Here is a 20,649-nt window from a genome sequence, read left to right as displayed (position 1 = left end):
TGATTCAAGCAAATAAACAATCTATGAAAAGTTCCTGAGGCGGAACTGGGCTGGCAAATCCAGTCAATGGCAAGGAGGCCAAGGTGGCTGTTGCAGTTTGATAATAACCTAATTCACTAATTCAATTGGTTTTCTATGGGTTCTACCCATAAGAAATACCTGAATAGGCTTCATACAGCCATTGATCTTGAGATTTCATCTAAGCCTGACTCCAGAGTGTTCAATTTCCTGAATTTATTTGTATTTTTAAATCTCTAATCTTTCACCCTACTTTCAAAGTTTTTCATATAAGGTACCAGATGCAGGACATGAAATTTTAAAAATCTATGGTCCGATTGTGGCTAAATCACTTTTTTATGCTTTTAAAAAAGAATTACATAAACTTTACTGAGCTTCACTTTCCTCTTTAAAAAACAAGTATAAAAAAAAAAAAAACCCAAGTATAATAACCCCTGCCCAATCTACCACAGATAACTGTGAAAATCAGTAACATTTAATAGATACAAGATTCTTCACTAAAATCTGAAGAGATAGGAAGTGTCTTAACACTCAAAGAATTCAGAGTCCACTTGTAAGACAATTAAACCAGTAATTATAATTTAACATAATAAATGCTAAAACAATGTTATATAAACATTCCTGTGAGATACACCCAAGTCTGGAGGAAAAATGCAAGCACTTGATTTAAGCTGAATCCTGAAGAACATGAAATCATTTCATTAAAAAATCTTTTTTTATTTAAAGAAAAAAAAAAGTCATCCCACTTCAAAAATGGTCCAAAAACATTAACAAGAAACTTACAGAATATGAAAACAGGCATGACCAATAAACATGAAAAAATTCTAAGCCTCCCCAGCAAAAAAGAAATTCAAATTAAAACAATGGTGGACTCTTTTAACCTGTCATGTTAGCAAAACCTCTCTGACTCTAATTCATCTTCTAGGATTATCTGAAAGGAATTTTCACTTTTAACACTGTTTGCCATGATATTTAAAGTATTTAAAATAGCCTAAGCCTAAGACAATCTCATTGCTGAAAAGCTATCATGAAATATGGGTGTGTAAAGAGATACATAGTTGCATTACAATATGATCACCCACACATAAAAGTATGTCTGCATGTGTCTATACGTTGACATTAAAAGTTCTGTCTAGAGGGGCACCTGGGTGGCTCAGTCGTTAAGCGCCTGCCTTTGGCTCAGGTCATGATCCTAGGGTCCTGGGATCAAGCCTGCATCAGGCTACTTGCTCAACGGGAGGCCTGCTTCTCCCTCTCCCACTCCTCCTGCTTGCCTTCCCTCTCTCGCTGTGTCTCTGTCAAATAAAATCTTAAAAAAAAAAAAGTTCTGTCTAGAATTTTTAATAGTTATTTCTGTAAGATAAGAGTGGAAGATGACTGATGTCATCTTTTCCTTTCCCTATATAAATGTCTATATTGTTTAGCTTGGTCCTTTAAGAAATCTGTATTATATTTAGAGAAATCTTTTTTTTAATTTTTTAAGAAATTACAGTATTTCCAGAATCAATTAAGGAAATCCTAAACTATGTCAAAATCAATTAATTTCATAAAACATTTTTAAAATACCAAGATATTGGGGTGTCTGAGGGGCTCAGTCAGTTAAGCGTCTGACTTGATTTCAGCTCCGGGTCTTGAGTTGGAGCCCTATGACAGGCTCTACACTGGGCATGGAGCATGCTTGAGATTCACTCTCTCTCTCTGCCCCATCTCCCCCACCGTGTGTGCATGTGCACAAGTGTGTGTGTTGGCTCTCTCTCTCAAAAAAAAAAAAAAAAAAAAAAACCAAAACCAAGATATCAGCATTAAATGTATCAATCTACCTCCACTCCCTGCCCCAACACTGGATTATCAATTTCTTACCTCCTCATTGAAATAAACTTCACTTAAAACCTCCCTAAAGAGGAATGGCATCAGCAAAAATGGCAGAGTAAGGTACACTAGTCTATCTCTCCATAAAAGCCACAAAAATCTGGCAAAAACTCTCAAGAGTTAACTTTTTCAAAACTCTGGAAACTAACCAAAAGCCAGCAATGAACAGGGAACACTTAAAAAAAAAAATGCATCTCAATCTCAGATCAGTGAGTTTTGTGGTGTTTTCACTTACCCATGTTGAATCTCCTACCCTTCAGCCCAGCAGTGTCATTTAATACTCCACATTCCCAGTACAAGTAGTGGTTAAGAGAGAAAACAGACCTTATTCACAAGGAATTGTGGGTTTTGCTTTGACCTGTCTGGTAGCTACCTGGAGGATCAACTCAATGAGCTTACTTTATCTCTTTTAATTCAGAACTTTCCCAACACTAAAAAAAAACAAAAAACAAACAAACAAAAAAACACGACCCAGGAGCATTTGTAGAAAACATTTACAGGCAAATGTACTGCATTAGTCTTTACTTCCTGGGACAAGGGATAAGAGAAGGGGCAAAAAACAGATTAACCAATATCTCGGGAGGAAAGTCTGGGAAGTGTTGCTTTAGAGAATGAAAAGGTTAAAAAGTTCCAAAGTCTTCCTGGGAATATGGAAGGCCATACACTCGCTCAGGGGCTGTGCACTTGCAGAGCAAAGACCAGAGAAAGACCTTGAGCTCTCATCCCCCACTGACTTTCAGAGTCTGCACAAGGAGAGAAGGCTGAATTGTCAACTGCCTGGTCGAGTTTTGAAGGCATTCCCAATCAGAAACCATGGAAGCCACGTGGCAGTGGATGAAATATTCACAGTGCAAAAAGAAAGACTGTCAATCAACAATTACCCTAATACCAAAGCTAGACAAAGACAAGAAAGTAACACACCAATATCCTTTGTGAACAAAAATCCTCAGTAAATACTAATATATCAAAAGAAATTAAAACATTACACAATGTAACAACTAGTATTTTTCCCAGAAATAAAAGAGCATTTCAACATTAGAAAATCAATCAATGCAATACACCCTATTTACAGAAGGGGAAAAATCATATACATCTCAACTGACACAGAAAAAGCATTTGACAAATATCCAATAGTCTTGCATGATTTAAACACTCAACAGACTAAGAACGAAGGCAAATTCCTCAATATGATATAGGACATTTATGAAAAAACACACAACTAACATCATACTTAGTGATAAAAGACTGAAGGTTTGCTCTCCAAGATCAGGGAAAAGGAAAGGATCTCTGTTTTTGCCATTTTATTCAACATTGTAGTATAGGTTCTAGCCAAGAAATTAGGCAAAAAAAATAAGTAAAGGGGCATTCAAAGTGTAAAGGAAGAGTGGCGCCTGGGTGACTCAGTTGGTTAAGCATCTGCCTTCAGCTAAGGTCATGATCTCAGGGTCCTGGGATTGAGCCCTGCAACGGGCTCCCTACTCAGTGGGGAGTCCACTTCTGCTTCTCCCTCTCTCCCTCCCCCCACTCACACATGCGCACTCACTATCACTCACATAAACACATAAAATCTAAAAAAAAAAAAAAGTGTAGGGGCGCCTGGGTGGCTCAGTTGGTTGAGCGACTGCCTTCGGCTCAGGTCATGATCCTGGAGTCCCTGGATCAAGTCCTGCATCGGACTCCCTGCTTCTCCCTCTGACCCTCCCCCTTCTCATGTGCTCTCTCTCATTCTCTCTCTCTCTCTCAAATAAATAAATAAAAGCCTTAAAAATAAATAAAAAATAAATTTAAAAAAGTGTAAAGGAAGAAGTAAAACTACCACTACTTACAAATGACATAATGTTATATATTGGAAACCCTAAAGCGCGTGCGCACACACACACCTCTGTTAAAGCTAATAATTCAACTAAGTTCTAAGATACAAGGTAATTACACAAAAATTAGTTATATATTTACACTTACAATGACAACCTGAACAGGAAATAAAGAAAACAATTCCATTTACGATAGCAACAAAAAGAATAAAATACTTAGGAATAACTTAACAAAGAAGTACAAGACTATTGCACTGAAATCAACAAAGCATTGTTGAAAGAAATTAAAGAAGGGATCTAAATAAATGGTAAGAGATGTTTATGATTGAAAAATTGATTATTAAAATGGCAGTACTTCCCAAACTGATTTATAGATTCAATTCCTATCAAAATCCTAGGTGTCTATTTTAAATGAATAAAGTAATCCTAAAATTCATATGGACTTGCAAAGAACCCTGAAAAGTCAAAACAATCTTAAGAACAAAGTTCAAAGACTTACACTTCACAATTTCAAAACTTAGTACAAAAATAAACAAAACAGTGTCATACTGGCAGAAGGATAGACATATAAACCAGTGACCTAGAACTGACAGTCTAGAAATAAACGCCCATGTCTATGTCCAATTGATTTCTGATGAGGGTGTCAAGACCAATCAATGGGGAATGAATACTCTTTTTTTAATTGATATATAGTTAACATACAATATTACATTAGTTTCAGGTGTATAAAATCGTGATTTGACAATTCTATACATTACTCAATACTCATTGCAGTAAGTGTAATCACCATCTGTCACTAGGGAATGAAGAGTCTCCTGGAACAAATGGATATCCAAATACAAAAGAATGAAGTTGGACCCCTACCTTACACTATATATGAAAATTAAGTCAAAATTGATCAAAAAAATAAAACTATAAACTCTTAGAAACATAGTTGTAAATATTCATGATCTTAGATTAAGAACAGTTTCATAAATATCATACCAAAAGAAAAAGCAATAAAAAGACAAAGATAAATTGGACCTCATCAAAATTTTAAAATTTTGTGTATCAAAGGCTACTATCCAGAAAGTGAAAAGATAATAAAATGGAAGAAAATATTTGTAAGTCATGTATGTAAAAGAGTCTACTGTCCAGAATATGTATAGAACTCCCAACTGGGTCACCTGGGTGGCTCAGTCGGTTAAGTGCCTTCAGCTCAGGTCATGATCCCAGGGTCCTGGGACAGAACCCTGCATCAGACTCCCTGATCAGTAGGGAGTCTGCTTCTTGCTCTTCCTCTCCTTCTGCCCCTCCACCAACTCATCTTCTCTAACTCAAATAAATAAATTCTCAAAAAAAACAAAAACAAAAACCCACAACTCAACAAAAAGATATACAGCCCAATTTAAAAATGAACTAGAACAGGGGCACCTGGGTGGCTCAGTCGGTTAAGCGTCGGCCTTCAGCTTAGGTCATGATCTCCTGGGATCGAGCCCCTCAGCAGGCTCCCTGCTCAAAGGGAGGACTTCTTCTCCCTCTCCCTCTCCCCTTCACCCCTGCTCATGCTCACTCACTCCCTCATGCTGTTTCTCGCTCTCAAATAAATCTTTAAAAAAAAACCAAAAAAACAAATGAACTAGACATGAATAGACATTTCTCTAAAGAAGATACACAAATGGCCAATACATACATTAAAAAATACTCAACATCATTTCGGAAATGAAAATTAAAACTATATTGAGCTGCCACTTCACACCCACTAGGATGGCTATATAAAAGGGAAAAAAATGAAAAATAACAAGTGTTGGCAAGGATGGAGAAGAATTATAACCATCGTACAATGGAGGAAGGAATGTATAACACTAAAGCCACTGTGCAAAACAATCTGGCAGTTCATCAAAAAGGTAAATAAAGAGTTACTATATGACCCAGGAATTAATATCTCTACATATATACCAAGAGAACTGAGATCATGTTCATATAAAAACTCATAAATGCACGTACATAGCAGCATTATTCTCAACAGTTCAAATCTGAACAACCCAACCAAACAATCCAACCAAGAAATGGATTAACAAAATGTGGTATATATCCATACAAAAGACTATTACTTGGCGATTAAAAGGAATGGAGTAGTAATAATTGCTACAGCACAGATAAACGTTGAAAGCATGATAAATGAGAGAAGCCAGGCAGAAAATGTCACATTGTATGATTCTGTTCATATGAAATTTCTTAAATCATGGAGACAGGGTTTCTTTTCTGGAGTTCTGAAAATGTTCTGGAATCAGATAATGACAATGACAGCAAAATGGTGTAAAAATACTAAAAACCAAAGAATAGTACAATTTAAAATAATTAAAATAGTGAATGTTGTATCATGTGGATTTTATCTCATTGAAACAAAAAAAAATCTCCCTTAAGTACTCAGAACTCTGTTCCTAGGAACAGTGATCTAAGTAAATATTGCTTTCTCTCACTCAAAAATATCAAAACAACAAAAAGAAAATCACCCAGCTCTCTTAATTAGCATGTCAGGCAATTTAAATATACAGTCGCACATTAATAAGACACATATCACCTTATCCATACAATTTTCAAATATGTAACAGCAATATGTGGCTCTACCTAGATTTACCCTTCAATCCACAATCCTGATCACACTCTGCCAGAAAGCCAAAGGACTGAAATGAACAGACCAAGAAACAAATATGCACTGAATAAGAGATTCTATAAACCTAACAGGTAAAAGAGCAGACATCAAAAGAAATAGAAAGAAAAACAAAAAGGACCCAATTCACAAATTTATCATGTCATTATTGTTCCTTTTGTTTTCGTAACATTGCAACCGTTTTGTAAATCATTTTTATTTTTAATAAGCATTTAAAAATAGAGAGGTATTTCTCCCTATATTATGTTCTCAAAAATTCCTGACCAAAAAAAATGTTATGAATGATAGTAAGTAAAGAAAAAATTTGGAACACCTACAATATAAAAATGTACAATTAAATTAGCACTCTAGCTTCGGTTAGAAACATTATAGAAAGTCCTATGGTGTAGGAAGAGCCATGTTCTTATAACTACAGCAATAATCATTTATAAGGCAAAACTGAAGTTGGGATTCTTTTTACAAGTGAGCTTTACTCTTTCATAACAAATTAAGCTACCATATATGGTATTCTAACTTTCAAGCCATCATATGTTATATAAAATGGTTCCCAAACGTGTAACATAGACTTGAATAAAAATTTAAACTTATGCAAATTCAAGAAGATTAATTTATTCTACATTTAATAATACCCAAGGGTAGCGGGCAATTCTCTCCTTCAGATTCAATTTAACATCAAAGGAAATAATTCACTTTGTACAAAAGCCAGAATTCAATAATAAACAAATAAATTATATCATACACGAAGGACATGTTTTTGTGGTTTTATTTTCCAGCTGTAGCCGACCACAAATAAAAGTACATTTTATTATGCTTCTGCTAAGTACTCCAGTAGCATGTGAACTAAAATGAACTATTTAAAAATAATTTGGCAAAAGTTGGTACATTATACAATGTATCTGTTAGTGTAATAGTATCAATGAAGAGAGGTTTCATTCCCTTTTGTTTTGGTCAACTCTGAAATATTTCTAGTAGGTTAGCAAATACAAAAAAATAATAAATCCCATATATCCATTTCATCCAACCCAATTTGTCTAACCATAACATCATACCACATTTGCTTCAGAAATTTCTTAACAGATCAATGGCTTTTACAACTTTATTTATGCTATTTGGGAGGCTCATTAAAATGTAGTGAATATGCACAATAAAATTTTCCTTGTGGTTTATGCCACTACAGATTTATTTAATTTCTTTAAAAAAAAGTTCAATCAAGTTCATATGAAAAATATCTAAGAAATTCTGGAATTACTTAAAAAAATCACTAAACCAACTTTTTAACACTTAAATTGGTGAAAATAAAATTGTTTAACAAATGCCTATTTCACATATCAGAGAAGTCCTAGTCTGAACATATGTTCACTTTACAGAATAGGTTTAAAAACTATCAATTCAAACATTACTCTCTAGGGAAAAATAAATCCTAATGTAACTAGTGGAATAAACAACTCATTAAAACTCAACTTGGACAAACTCCAGGATAAATTTAGGGAAATAGAAACAAGTAGGTCTTGATTGTGTAGTAGCAAAGACTGAAAATGAATATGCCCTAATTAATGAATACTTTAAAAGATTCTGCTTATACCATCTGCTGACAAATTGTAATACAGAGCTGATGAAATTTCTGGACCAATCTGACATTTCTTTAATGAAAATTCTACCTTCAAAATTTTAAATAAGGAACGTGGAAATAGTTTTTACTATTCGATGTAAAGGAATTAAACAATCCATTCATGTTCATAGGTAAAATTTTTGCCATATGTACACTTGAGGAACAGCCATCCTCTTAAAATCAACACACCTCATAGCAACTGAAAGAATATCCTCAGCAACAGCTGGATCTAAAGATTTATACAGAGTCCCCAAATGCAAAGTTTGAACCTACAAATTGGTTCCAAAAATGTATTTTTGTTATTACTCATATCCTGTACAGTAAAATAAGATTAGATCACTTTTTCCAAAACAAAATGAGTACAAAACTTCACTAACTCAACTTAGAAATAAAGCAGTTTAAAAAGCTCAGAAATTTGTATTTAGTTCTGTATTCAATGACTATTTACCTTACACAATACATCAATACTCAATGAAAAGAAAAAAAATGTTTTAAATTAAATAGTAGGTAAAATGAAAGGTTAAAGCTCCTCTTTCCTTCTGATTCCACTTCAACCCAATACATAACTACTTGTTATAAGTCTAGCATACACAACTACAGACTTCTTTTGATTTAATGCATTCATATACACTTAAAATTTAAGGGATGTGTGTTTGTGTCTGTGTGTGTGTGTGTGTGTGTGTTGTGTGTATGGGTCTGTCTATAGTCTGCTTTTTATGACTAAACGACATTCTCAGAGATAAACTCTTTCTACATTAGTACACACACTTCTACAGTGATCTTTTTAATGCACGCTTCATAATAGTTTGAACCCAGTTTCACATTCATCAGCAGTGTATCAGAATACCCCTTTTACAATATCCTCACCAATATTATATTTTTTAATCACAATGACTGTAGCATTTGCAAATAACTATAAAATGCAAATTATATCTTGTTATATTTAGATACAAAACGTTCACCATTTTTCAAATTTCTAAACTATTACTCCAATTTAAATATTAGATAAAAGAAAAAGTAAAACTTATCACTAAGATAAAAATATAATCAATTTCTGATTATTATAATATACAATGTCCAATATTGTACAATGAACTATGGATGGTAGCAAACAAAATACAAAAGGAGCAAAACGTTCCTTCATTTTTCTCATCTCCTAGACAAGTTATTCAATATAAACAATTCACTTACTTAAGTCAAATGTCTACTCAGGAAAAAAGAGAAGGGAAGTGTGTTTATAGAATATATTTTATGTTTGTAATAACATTCAAACACAACCTTGAGAATTCTGATTAGAAAAATCACTAAAATTTTAGTTCAAGTTCAGTAATTAAAGTCTCTGGTTTTTTCCTTTGACCAAGAGCACATTTTACACATATTATGTAAGTAAACAGGAGACAGACTTGGTTGTCAAGAACACTTACAATCTAAAACCTCATCAATCAGACAACCAAAAAAAAAAACAAAAAACAATGAAATCAGTGAAGAAATTACCAGCTGCATGTCAATAAGTATTTATTTTCTATCTACAATAGATTCAAGGTTTTAAAGATAAATGTCCTCTATAGAAAAAGATGGTCCTTATGGAGTTTAAGTAAAAAGAAAGGAAAGCTGTTAAATAATCACACAACCCAGTGTAAAAATCACTTCTATGAAAAGTGCAGTGAAAAACAGAAACAATATCCCATGAAGGAATATATTAGGGGGATGTAACCTCGTCGGAGGAAAGTGTCAATTTCCAATACCTTTGGGGTAAGTAAAAGCTGTTTAGGCTATTGACTAGTGAAACAATATGGTGAAAAACCTGGCTGAAAAAAGAAACTGAAAAAGGCAAAACGTGGAAGGGGCTAAGGAGGAAAATATTCAGATGAACATAGATAGCCAAGAAGGGGCTAGATCACGGAGGACATTGCAGAATGTTTCAAAGATTTTAATCTTTACTGTAAAAGCTATGAGAAGCAAAGTATTTTAGGCTGGAGGAGGAAGTAATTACAATTATCTTCCAAAAACAAGTCAATCAAAAAAACCTGGCTACAGATGTATAAGAGTTAGCTGGTGATTAAGACCCATGAAAAGATGCTCAACATCACTCATCATCAGGGAAATACAAATCAAAACTACAATGAGATATCACCTCAGACCTGTCAGAATGGGTAAAGTTAACAACACAGGAAACAACAAATGTTGACAAAGATGTGGAGATAGGGGAGCCCTCTTACACTGTTGTTGGGAATACAAACTGGTGCAGGCACTCTGGAAAACAGTATGAAAGCTCCTCAAAAAGTTAAAAAGAGAACTACCCTACAACCTAACAATTGCATTACTAGGTATTTACCCAAAGGATACAAAAATACTGATTCAAAGGGGCACATGCACCCTGATGTTTATAGCAGCACTATCAACAAGAGCCAAAGTATGGAAAGAGCCCAAATGTCCATCAACTGGTAAATGGATAAAAATATGGTATAGATACACCGTGGAATATTACTCAGCCATCAACAAGAATGAAATCTTGCCATTTGCAACGTAGATGTAGCTAGAGAGTATTATGCGAAGTAAAATAAGTCAGTCAGATAAAGACAAATACCCTATGATTTCACTCATATGTGGAATTTAAGAAACAAAACAGATGAACATAGGAGAAAGAAAAAAATAAGAGAGAGGGAGGCAAACCATAAAAGAGACTCAAACATAGAGAACTGAGGGATGCTGGAGGGGAGGTGGGCAGGGGAATGGGCTAAGTGGGGGATGGGTGATAAGGAGGGTGCCTGTGATGAGCACTGGGTGTTATACGTAAGTGATGAATCACTAAATTCTACTCCTGAAACCAATATCATCCTATATATTAACTAGAATTTTTTTAAAAACTTGAAATCTTAAGAAAAAAAAACCTCTCTAAATACTTAGATAATCAAGAAAGAAAAAGCGAAGACTGCATCTTATTCATAATGGGACTCCAGGGTCTACAACACAAGTTTTCAAATGATAGGTGCCAAAATATTATTTTTAAAACAAATAAATGAGTCATTAATCAGATGAAACTTGAAAAAAGCTAAGTATTAACAGATTTATCTAGGAAACTGGCAATTTTTTTTAAAGTTATAAATCATAATAAAGAACACAAAGTTATTATTGAGAACTTGCTAATAGTCACCAACATGCTATTGGTGGCTGCATCACTAATTAAAAGATGTCTAGAACAAGGGACTTCTCTCTCTAGATCCACCATATCACCTTCCCTAATCCTTTATTTCCACGTCCATAAAATAAAAAACAGATGACTTGTCTATTGTGAGGTTCAAATAAATCCCTGCATATAGTGGAATTAGTGAAGTACAAATGCTATACAAGAGCATTATCATGCTGTTCTTAGAGATTATCTTCTGCCAGTAGGTATGCACTATACGATCTTTTGCATATGAGGACCTCCAATGATTATTTGTTCCTAAATTTCAAATTAATATATAAAAAGAGATTAAATCAAACACAGTTAAGAAATTTAGAGGCAATGATAAAAAAACCTTAAGCTAAATTGAGTGATTTCTAACCAAAACATTTCCCTTTTAATATACTAATAACTTGGAATTCTTTTGAATATACTCTTAAGTTTCAGTTCCCAAAAATAATGAAACACAGACGTATTTCAAAGATACTGTCACTAGAATAAAATGTTGTCACAAGATAATATTCTCCTGCTGTTGTACATAGACAAAACCAAATACGGGGGAACAGCTAGCATAATTCTTCTCATAGAAAAAGATTTAAGTCTTGTAATAATATTCTCCAATATCCAAAAAATCAAATTTAAAGTCAATAATTTAAGAATGAATTATAAATGTTCATTTGGGTACCACTAAACAAACTATTTTACTAAGTTTAAAACTTTTAACAAGAGACGAATCATATTTGCCTATACAACTTCACACCCAACTGATCATAAAATTGCATGTGGAAAATATCAAGTTTTCCAACAGGAAAATCAAAGAAAACCTTCTGTTCTCATTGGACCAACACTCTCTGGTTGTTAACATGTGTTGCATGCTCTTCATGCGCTTACTTAAAAAAATCAAAGAGAAAACTCTGATATAAAGACAGATGTTATTTACCTACAGTAGTGTTTTTCATGTCTTTTTAATCTTCCCCACCCCCACCCCCCACAAACACACTCAAGAACTATAAAATAAGGTATTTTTCAACTGGTCATTTACTTAAACACATTATATAAAATCAGAACCACAACATGACAAAATATAAAAATTGAGAGGAGTTAACATAAAAAATTGTTCTTTCAAGGGAAATTTAAAACAATAATGCATTAATATTCTAAGTAAATGTACTTTATTAGCAAAATATAAAATCATTAGTAATACAATGACAGGATTTATAATTTCATAATTGAAAACTGTAGCTAAAATATTGCCAAGTGCTGAAATCAACCAAACTAAATCCCAAAACAGCACAAGCAGAGACTTAAAAGTTAGTACTTAGAAAGAGACAAATAGAACATCTGATGAAAACATGCTCAGAACCAATCATGTTATTTTATTAAATTTAAGATTCTGGACTATTCTTCATATAAAGATTACTTAAGAGGCATTTTATTTTAAAATGTGTTATTAAAAATCATTCATTCAAGACAAATTTACAGAAAAATCAATGACATATCTGGGGGAAAACATTCATAATTAATAAATCTAGATTCACCTCTATTCTCTATTTTTCAACTCCCAAAAGAGCCATAAATCTATATACAGTGAAACTACTCTTTCTGATATGAACAAACTGGTAGTTCAGACTGCAAATGCAATTTAGGTCAAATTTTCACCTTGATACAAATACAAGGCCGTAAATTAATCAAATTAAAATACACAGACAATAGTAAAATAAGTTTTTTAAAAGTTTTAATCTTGTTAAAGAGTTAGACTATTATGCTTGTTGTCACTTAAAAGAGTCCTATGATATCTCACATGTTAAAATTACATATCTTTTTCTATTTTTTTTTAAAGATTTTATTTACTTGAGAGAGAGAGCATGAGCAGGAGGAGGGGCAGGGAAAGGGGCAGAGGGAGAAGCAGACTCCCTGCTGAGCAGGGAGCCCCAAACTGGGGCTTGATCCCAGGACTCTGGGATCATGACCTGAGCTAAAGGCAAATACTTAAGCGACTGAGCCACCCAGGCGCCCCTCTCTTTTTCATTTTTATTATTCTCTTTAAACTATGCTTTTAAAAAAAACCTTCCTAAAGACACTCAATGAAATGAAAATATGTGAATGTGTATGTACATGTAAAAACTTACTATTTAATAAGTCTGAACTACCAGTTTGTTTATATCAGAAAGAGTAGTTTCATTGTATAAATCCATATATATTATATTTATGGCTCTTTTGGGGAGTTGAGACATAGAGAACAGAAGTGAATCTAGACTTTATTAATTACAAATGCTTTCATTTATGAATGTATGAAATCTATGTACAAAATCTTTCATTATGCAACTGAAAATGCTATGAGCCTCAGTCTGGCAGCAGTGTGCTAGAGAAATCCCAGAAGCCCTAGTGAAAAGAATCAGTTGTCTGATGGGTTTGGGTGAAGAATGGAACAACAAAGCAAGAAACAGTGGGTTTGCCAGCTAACAAGCTAATCAGTCATTCCCTGAATCAAGATAGGCATTACCTCTTTTCACGAGCGAACTGCCCTCCTCAAAAATTTGACCCAGTGTAGGGAGAGAGAAAAGGGCTGACCGCAAATAGACAAGAAAGAAATCTGGTGGCTGACTGTATATATCTGTACACATAAAATTGCTGAACTTTGCTATATTTAAATTATACTGTTTTTAAAATGAGAACTAAGTTAATGAAAACAGGAGTATAATTCATATAATAATCCATTATAGAGAACTTTATAAACCACATACTACACAACTCTAAAGTACTATGAAAGCTTGCTATAATTATATTTTCGGGTGTAGCCAAACCTCTAAATAGTTTTCCTTTTTCTTTACTCACAGGGATTCTATAAAAATAAAAATATTTTGAGGAATTTCTTTCTTTTTCATTTTCATGAAGATTAAATGAGATACTGCATATAAGACTCTTAGCACTATTCATGGCACATATATGCTATTATTATTAATATTAATTTGGTATTAAAACTTCCCCATCAATTTCTCACATACTACTTGCTTACATATGTTGAAAAATAATTCTGTTCACGAATTTTTAATAGATAAATTATATGCAAATTAGATATAACTATTTCTCAATGAATATAAAAAGTAATTATCAGAATGAGACTTGATTACAAAGTAATGATACATTTTGAGTGTTGCCCCCCAAAATTAATCTCAGTAATTTATAATCAAAGAGAACCTATCTTTTCATGACTATACATAAAAACTTTACAATAAAAAAACTTTTAATTACAAAGAGTTTACATATTTCTGAGTTTTACTCACACTATACATTATAATGCATAAAAATGGATATTAAGAGTATAATGCAAGGATACAAACTTAAAATATGTGTATTTACAAATAGATTTCAAAGGCTCTAATATATGTTGACATCTATAAATATTGGAGATTGTAATACATGTGAAGATAACAACTGAAAAAAAAAATCAAATTTTTGGAAAAGCTAAAATCCAGAATTAGCAAGTACACTCTACAAAACCATTAAATAACTGCAGAATGTTTGCAAAAAGCTGGAAAATAAAACAATGATATATTTAACTGACATATTCAATGAATTTTCATTTATCTGTAGGAACTTGTATTTTACCTCCTATTACTGGTTGCTCCACCACTAAATGGTTTTCAGTTCAAATAGGAATCACTAACAAGAATAGAAAAGCAAACTAGTTCAAAAATATTATGCAATCAAAAGCTATATATGTACCTGAAACTAATATAACACTGTATGTTAACTACACTGGAATTAAGATCAAAAACAAACAATAAACTATGTAAAAATCTCCTTCCAAGGCTGAAGATAGCAAAAAGGATAATTTTATATAATTAGATTGTAAAAGACAATCTACACTGCCTCTTAAACCAATTTTTCCCATTTTAAAATTCCTTTAAATAACCCCATAAGGGCAGGTATCTTGCCAATTTTTTTCTTCTCTAGCCAGGGTCATGAAGAATATCCGGCACATAGTGGGCATTCATCACCTATCTGTGAAACAGACTGGAATGAATGAACAAAGAACAATATCAAGTGTGCAAAAAGGCAAACAGTGGAAAAACTCACTAGAGTTTAAAAAACAAAAAATTGAAACTGACTGGGAACACTTTTCACAAAATTGAAGAAAATATGTACCCTGTCTGTTATGGTCATCCTTCCCTGTTTTAATCATCCAGATAAGGATACAAAAGCATTAATCATGAAAAAGTTAGTAGAGGACAAAAACAGAACGCATGAGCAAAACAAAGAAAAGGTCTAAGAAATATGCAAGGAAATGCTTAATTAATAGAAAGATGATTAGGTTAACAAGACCATGCAAGCGTACCCCAAGTCATACACACAAAATCCTGTAAGATAGAAGACCAAGTTGTATCATGCACAGAGCCATCTGGCATGTGGTCCACATTGTTGTATGCCTGACCTGAGATTACAGCTCAAATAAAACTATTACACCTCAGTAGATAGTACTAGTAAGACCTAGTCACTTGCTTTCAGAAGTTTGATGGAAACTGAGCTAATTTGCTACAAAGGGAGTTAATGTAATACAGAAGGGGAGGGGAACTATTTCAACAAGCTATCCAAATCAAAAGAGAAAACTGGTATGAGAACAGTTTGTACTATATACTTCCCAAATCAAATTTACCATATGATATAATGGAGAAATTTATCAGGATAGTGTATTTTCATTGTGATCATGCCTACCCATTTCTAAATGCGCAGAAATTCAAGTTTGGATATGAAATGGATAAAAGAATTGAGCCAAAGACAAATGAAGATTGCTGTATTTCTCATTCTCAACTGCTCTAAGCTTCTTTAAAAGATCTATATTCTTAAGAACTACAGAGCCATTGTGTAGAAACATGATTTCAGAAGTCATGCACATATTTTGATGAGTTTGAATCTTACTTCGATGAATGAATCAAACCCTGATTCATCTGCATTTAAAGCAGAAACCTGCGCCAGCAATGTATGTCCTGAATTTCAAGAGGATCTGACAGAGCTAAAAAGCAAACAATGCTGGATTTATATAAATCTCAGTCTACCCTGAAATGTCTAACTACGTGACCATATCCAGAACGGTGTTTTATCTGCTTGGATTTGTTAAAATACATTCTCTTTCACCAGATTGTTAAAATTAATGTTAACATCTATCATTAGAGAAATAATCTCATAATCAGAACATTAAGTGCTTTGGTTGAATTAATTTACTACTTAGTAATACCTCAAAGAGCTATATTTCAGTATTCTCTTAGATTTCAAACAGAATAACAGTGAGCACGAGGCCTGTGATAGTATCTTTTTAATGAATAATGCTCACAAAAATTTTGGATTCCCTTAATATTACCTCTTTAAAAAAAATTGTTTTCCAATAATTAACAAGCACTACTGCTAATAAAAAGGTGATAAAACCAGTATGCATATGAATTTTAAAACATGACAAACATATGTACATATATATACACACACACAACATATATATATACACACATATACACATATATGTCAGCCCAGATGTATGGGAACCATGAGGTGTTTACAAATTCATTTTATTTTTTCTTTTATTTATATTTATTTATTTAATTATGTTATGTTAGTCACCATACAATACATCATTAGTTTTTGATGTAGTGATCCACGATTCATTGTTTTCGTATAATACCCAGTGCTCCATGCAGTACGTGCCCTCCTTAATACCCATCACCGGGCTAACCCATCCCTCCACCTCCCTGCCCTCTAAAACCCTCAACTCGTTTATCAGAGTCCATAGTCTCTCATGGTTCATCTCTCCCTCCGATTTCATTTTAAAATAGGGACAAAGATCCCAATCTTCCTACTGGTTCTGAAACCTATGTCCTCCTAAAGCCTATCTTGAATAAAATAACCAGATGAAAACCCATTTGCTTTAATCTTTAATCTTCATTTACTTTCATTCTACTCAGTATTATTAAACTTGTCTATAACATATAGACTGTCAAGCACTGTAAGTTTTTAAAGAAATTAACTGTCAACTATCTTTAAAACATGTTTTTCTAAGAGAAGACAAGAAAAGATCTCCCTTTACTGTAGAAAGTTATAAAATCTTTCTGCAGAAAAACGATCTAAGTTAGCTCTCCCTGTGTTAAGAGAAAAACTAGGGAAGATAAACTTGTGAACAACCCCAAGAAGTCTAATTTATCTTTCTCCTCCTCCCCAAAGTACAGCTATTCCAAAGACACAATTGATCACTTTTTACATGCTCAAGTTATACCAATTTTTAAGAAAAACTGTGTCAAATGTAAATAATAACTTTTTAAAACCAAAAGCAAAAGATTTAATAAAAGATGTAAACTAAGCTTCTGGCTTGGGAGTTATATTAAGATAGAATCTTAACATTAAAAAACGTTTTCCCATAGAGTTGGAGAAAAATTTGCAAATCACATATACAAAAATTTTTTTTAAAGAATTTATTTATTTATTTGACAGAGAAAGAGAGAAAGAGTTCACAAGCAAGGGGAGAGGCAGAGGAAGAGGGAGAAGCAGACTTCCCGCTGAGCAGGGAGCCCGATGTGGGGCTCGATCCCAGGACCCTGGGACCCTGACCTGAGCCGAAGGCAGCCACTTAACTGACTGAGCCACCCAGGCGCCCCTACAATAAAAATTTAGTATGCAGAATTCATAAGGAACACATACAACTCAACAGCAAAAATAATCCGATTTAAATATGAGAAAAGAACTTGAATATATATTCCCCCAAAGAAGATATACAAATGATCAATAAGCAATTGAAAAGATGGTTAACATCACTAATTGTTAGAGAAATACAAATCAAAACTACCATGAAATACCATTTCATATTCTTTAGGATGACTATTATCAAAAAACCTAAAATAACAAGTGTTGGTAAAGATATAGAGAAATTGGAACCCTTGTGCATTGTTAGTGAGAATGTAAAATGGTACAGCCACTGTGGAAAACAGAGTGGCAGTTTCTCATAAAATTAAACACAGAATTATCATATGACCCAGGAATTCCGCCTCTAGGTATAAACCCAAAAGAACTGAAAACAGGTACTCAAACAAATATCTGTACACCCATGTTCAAATCCATTTTCAATTGCTAAAAGGTGGAAACAACCCAAATGTCCACTGAGTTGAACGAATAAAGCATATACATACAAAGGAATTTTTCAATCTTAAAATGGAATGAATTAGGAAGGAAAGAAAGGAAGGGAGAGAAGGAGGGAAGGAAGGAGTATGTGAGGGAGGGAATAAAAAGTTCTCACATATGCTACAGCATGGATGAATCTTGAAAACTTTATGCCAAGTGAAATAAGCCAGACACAAAAGGACAATATTGAATGATTAAGCTTACATGAGGTACCCAGAACAGTCAAATCCATACAAAGTAGAACAGTAGTTATCAAGAGCTCAAAGTAATGGGAAGTTATTGTTTTAATGGGTACAGAATATAAAATTTATGGAGATGAACAGGGGTGATAGCACAATCTGAAGATACTTAATGCCATTGAATTATACACTTAAAAATGGTTAAAATGGTAAATTTTATGTTTTGCATCTTTTACCATTAAAAAATTAAATAGTAGTAATAATTTTTAAGCAGTGTGGTACAGTTTGAAGGAGCCCTGAACCAAGAAAATGAGGATTAAAAAAAAAAAAAGAAAAAGAAAATGATCAAATTGAGGCATTGATATTAACTGTGTGGTCTTCGGTTAAGTAATTTGAACTCTCTGGGACTCAGTTTTTTCATCTTTGAAATGAAAAGATTGTAAGAGATGATGAAAGGGTTTCTTTTCAGTTCAAAACATTCCATGAAAGCACATTCCAGATGCAAGAACCAAAGCTGACTTGGGGCGCCTGGGTGGCTCAGTTGGTTAAGAACCAAAGCTGACAATCAAGCTGCTGCCACTCAAGTAGAGATAAAAGAATTAGCATCCCAGTTAAGTCTTACCAGTTTTAAGACATTCTGTTAAAGTACTGGCAATACCAGGTCGATGCGCAGAGTGGACGGAGCAAGCTCCTATTCCATCTCTTGGCTCCAAAAACCCATTTAATATATTGTCCTCGGATAGAGGACGTATCAGATATTAAACTGATAAGGACAGATACTACACCTGATCTTAGCCAAAAGGCCGAGACCCCTGAAACAAATAATACATTATATGTTAAAAAAAAAAAAAGACGACAGTAGGAAGGGAAAAATGAAGGGGGGGAAATCGGAGGGGAAGACGAACCATGAGAGACTACGGACTCTGAGAAACAAACTGAGGGTTCTAGAGGGGAGGGTGTGGGGGGATGGGTCAGCCTGGTGATGGGTATTAAAGAGGGCACGTACTGCATGGAGCACTGAGTGTTATAAGCAAACAATGAATCATGGAACACTACATCAAAAACTAATGATGTAATGTATGGTGATTAACATAAGAAAATAATAAATAAAAAAGACATTCTATTAAAGAAAATGTTTATCACAAAAGCAGACAGATGAAAATAATCATAGCTCTGGAAAAAAGGAAATTAAAAAGCTCTATCTCCAGAGGCATTTAAAACACTCAACTCTATGTTCTCTAACTGTGGTATTACAAAGGACAAGGCAGTTGAGCAAACCTCCTTTTGAACCTTGTAGGGTGGGTTACTTATTCTCTACGTTTGCTGATAAATAAATATTGGCATTTTTTTTAGACTTGAAGGGCCTACCTTCCATTAAAGTTATTCTAGTGTTATTCTGAGCTAGCATGGGAAAATGGCTGCATCAGTTTCCATTTCAGGGAGGCAAAAGGATCAGTATCTGCTCATTTCTCCTTTAGACACCATGTCAATTACCATGAGCCCACTACCACCACCAAATCCTGTACTTCTTAATTAACACTGAACTCAGAAATGGAGTCCATAGAAACATATTCCTCAAACAAATGAACTGCTCAATAACTTCATTAATCAAAACCAACCCGTCTGTTACTGTGCTAAATAAAGAATGGGTACTTAGAGGGATCCCTCAATCTTGTAAATAAATGTGTTTTCCCACATTCCTAGGACTATAAAAATGACTCATGACATATAAGCAATAATTAGGAAAGAGAAGAAACATGAACAGTAAAAGAAAGAACTCTAGAGCTGCCCAACAATGAATCTGGTTACCTCACAAAGCAGCTAAGTCCCTCTGAATAAAATGTTCAACCCATGACAGACAACTATAAATCAAAGCTGTGTCATAGACTCAGAAACTAAGATAATGCCCAAGATTCCACGTAACCCTATTAACTATAATTCTATGAGATCATCACAGTATCTATATACTGTTACCTATATATTAGGAGATACTAGGAGAGTTCAGATTTATTAGCTGTACTATCTCAACTACCCTCTCAATACATGGAAATCCACTTTCCTACAAGGCAAAAAGCACGCTGAGCCTTTGATGATGATTAACAAAAGATAATGTACATCTTCAGTCCTTCAGGTAAGAAAGGGATCAAAGACTTTAGAATCAGATAACCTTCCATGAGAACCCT

The 20,649-nt window shown here is 33.7% G+C and overlaps 1 protein-coding gene and 1 non-coding gene across 7 annotated transcripts in view; both read right to left on the bottom strand.

Annotated features, from left to right (window-relative positions):
- Nucleotides 1–20,649, bottom strand: part of VPS13B (vacuolar protein sorting 13 homolog B) — a 752,513-nt gene that overhangs the window by 610,699 nt on the left and 121,165 nt on the right. The gene's annotated exons all lie outside the window — the stretch shown is intronic.
- On the bottom strand, nt 19,092–19,282 carry LOC113917795. Its single transcript, XR_003518364.1, has one exon. It is a non-coding gene; the product is annotated as a U2 spliceosomal RNA (small nuclear RNA).

The sequence above is a fragment of the Zalophus californianus genome, chromosome 4 (genome assembly GCF_009762305.2).
Source record: "Zalophus californianus isolate mZalCal1 chromosome 4, mZalCal1.pri.v2, whole genome shotgun sequence".
Lineage (NCBI taxonomy): Eukaryota > Metazoa > Chordata > Mammalia > Carnivora > Otariidae > Zalophus > Zalophus californianus.
The sequence above is the reverse complement of the archived record's forward strand: the minus strand, read 5'-3'. Positions and strand labels throughout refer to the sequence as shown.